This window comes from Pleuronectes platessa, chromosome 8 (genome assembly GCF_947347685.1).
Source record: "Pleuronectes platessa chromosome 8, fPlePla1.1, whole genome shotgun sequence".
NCBI classification, from domain to species: Eukaryota; Metazoa; Chordata; class Actinopteri; order Pleuronectiformes; family Pleuronectidae; genus Pleuronectes; species Pleuronectes platessa.
In genome coordinates this window covers 1,963,568-1,966,999 of record NC_070633.1, presented here as the reverse complement: position 1 = coordinate 1,966,999, position 3,432 = coordinate 1,963,568, and positions in this window count along the sequence as shown.

Sequence of the window (3,432 nt, the reverse complement as noted above, 5' to 3'; positions counted from 1 at the left end):
GGACTCAGAGTTTGTTGGAGATCATTACTGAACAAACAGCATCATGAAGACCAAGGAGCTCACCAAACAGGTCAGGGATAAAGTTGTGGAGAAAAATTAAGCAGGGTTAGGTTATAAAAAAATATCCAGAGCTTTGAACATCTCTCTGAGCACCATAAAATCCATCATAAGAAAATGGAAAGAATATGGCACAACCGCAAACCTACCAAGAGGAGGCCGTCCACCCAAACTGAAGAGTCGGACAAGGAGAAAATTAATCAGAGAAGCAACCAGGAGGCCCATGGTTACTCTGGAGGAGTTGCAGAGATCCACAGCTGAGGTGGGAGAATCTGTCCACAGGACAACTATTAGTCATCTACTCCACAAATCTGGCCTTTATGGAAGAGTGGCAAGAAGAAAGCCATTGTTGAAAGGGATCCATAAAAAATCCCGTTTGGAGTTTGCCAGAAGCCATGTGGGAGACACAGCAAACATGTGGAAGAAGGTGCTCTGGTCAGATGAGACCAAAATTGAACTTTTTGGCCTCAATGCAAAACGCTATGTGTGGCGAAAACCCAACACTGCCCATCACCCTGAGCACACCATCCCAACAGTGAAACATGGTGGTGGTAGCATCATGCTGTGGGGATGCTTCTCTTCAGCAGGTACAGGGAAACTGGTCAGAATAGAGGGAAAGATGGATGGAGCCAAATACAGGGAAATCCTTGAAGAAAATCTGATGCAGTCTGCAAAAGACTTGAGACTGGGGCGGAGGTTCATCTTCCAGCAGGACAATGACCCTAAACATACAGCCAGAGCTACAAAGGAATGGTTTGGATTAAAGAATGTTAATGTCTTAAAATGGCCCAGTCAAAGCCCAGACCTCAATCCAATAGAGAATCTATGGCAAGACTTGAAGATTGCGGTTCACAGACGGTCTCCATCCAATCTGACTGAGCTTCATCTTTTTTGCCAAGAAGAATGGACAAACCTTTCCATCTCTAGATGTGCAAAGCTGGTAGAGACATACTCCAAAAGACTTGCAGCTGTAATTGCAGCGAAAGGGGGTTCTACCAAGTATTGACACAGGGGGGTGAATACTTATGCACCCAACAGATGTCAACTTTTTTGTTCTCATTATTGTTTGTGTCACAATAAAATTTATTTTGCACCTCCAAAGTACTATGCATGTAGTAGGAAAAAGTTTATTTAAGTCTATTTGAATTCCAGTTAGTAACAGTACATAATGGGAAAAAGTCCAAGGGGGGTGAATACTTATGCAAGGCACTATAGCTTCCCCCTAGCTTCCACACACAGTCAGCACGGACACCCGATACTAACTACTACCAAGTGTTTGCTTCTAACCTGACGGTGTTAAACAGTGTCATGACAGTCGTGGGATTAAAGTCAGCGGTTTTTTGCGCTGTTCCCACCGCAGTTAGCATGGTGGCTAGCCCTGTTATGAAAGTTCGTTATAACCGTATGTGACCGTACACACATGCCGTAAGTGCTCTAACCAGCCACCGTCAGCCGGACAACGCCGCTGGCTTAACACACTTGTCACAATCATAGAGTCGTAGTTGTGATTTGGGTTTATTGTGATGTAGGGAATGGAACAGGAAGTTTGAGGTCCCGAAATGCTGGCGTTAGCTGACCAATCACAGCCAAGGGCTATCCGTGGGCTGTCCGTCATTTCGACGTGTAGTTAGAAAAATGAGAGCTGCACGAAAAGCTCTCCGAGGAGCCTCGGAGAGGCACGGAGAGGGCGTTCCACGTTGGAGAGGGCGGTCCTATCTGTCCGTGTCCGTCAAAACGGAGAAGCATACATTGGCCTTTAGTACATCAGGCTTAAAATAAATATAAAACCTGAAATTGTAAATTGATCTTAAGTTAAGTAAGTGTGCTATAATTAATTACATTGTATGCCACGAGCAGAATGAATGCTATGAAAAAAAAATTGAAACAATGCACATTTCAGCATTTTATTATTATCCAAACCACAATCCTAAATCTCAACCACTGTACAGAGTGGCATGATTACAGTCACTTTTTCAATTGTGCTGGTTAAATGCACAGTGAATGTGTTAACCACACATCTACTACCAATCCGCACAACAGGAAGAAATGAAGCTGGATATGATGTGTCTGTTCCCTGCAAGCTCCAAATTTCTAGAGGAGAGCGAGGTAATGTGGGACATTTTTTACATTTGCTCACCTCTAGGCGAGCTAAAATGATATATCAGTAAAATTTACACATTTCCCATTAATTCAGGATGTTTTCTAGCCAAGGAAATGATCAGAATGTCTTCAGGAAAAAGGGCAGTGAAAATATGATTGTTTTAAAAAGGTGGTCTTGTGTCCCACTTCACCCCAGCTACGGGGTAAAGTGGTCTCTAAGTGGTCTCTGCGTATTTAAATGCCAGTTCACGGCACCTGGAGCAAGGCCATGGAACTGGTCAGCTAGTTGTTTCAAGTATTTGGCAAGCTCCTCCTCCATCTCATCTGTGAATATTCTCTTTACCTCAGCTACTGCACCCCAGGCTACTGATTTTACTTTCCCTTTCTCTTTTTTCTTTATGAATCTTTTGAGGGTTTTCTTGTCAATATTTCTATCCCTTCCAGCTTTTCTTAAAGACTTCTTTCCTTGCATGACCTCAGCAGCAACACTCTCCATCTCTGCGAGGGGTGTTTGGCCCCAGGTTGTCTTCCTAGTGTATAGTTTCTTGGCATGATGGCTTTTCTACAATGTTTATGACATTGAAAATAAAACATTTATAATGTAATATAACACAAAAATGCGTTTTAAACTAAACTTAACTTGTGCTTCATTTGTCCCACTTTACCCCACAGCCACCGTTTTTGAAAACACTCTTATCAATTCAGGCTAATCTTCAGTTAGCATCAATCACATGGTTTTATATGTTGGAAGTTCAACAACATGTATGATATAAGTTTTTCTACCTTATTCAATTTGTTTTGACACAACGGTTGATTAAGTTCAAAGAAAGAAAATTTACTTACATGCAAAAAACACATTTTTGTGAAAAAACATACTTTCCACAGCACCAGCACCAACTTCTCCTTCACGGCAAGGGGGGAATGGGAGGGGCTTGAAAACATAATAGTCACATGACCACAAATGTGTTCCGTTGCCTAGATACAGGGGTGTCTCACATTACCCCGCTGTCCCCTACTGGCTTTCCATAAAGATATCTCTCCTCCCAAAAAACTGGAAATTCCCTCATAATTTGAACTTCTTATTAAACTTTCTCAGTATTCAATTAAAACACTCAACAATTTTATCCAAAGCGACTTACAATATGTGCATTTAACTATGAGGGTACAAACACAGAACAGCAGATATCATGTAAGTACAATAACTTAAAACCAGATAACATAAACGGGTCCTCAGTCACATACTCATCCCATATAAAATGTAAATTTAAAAGCTGT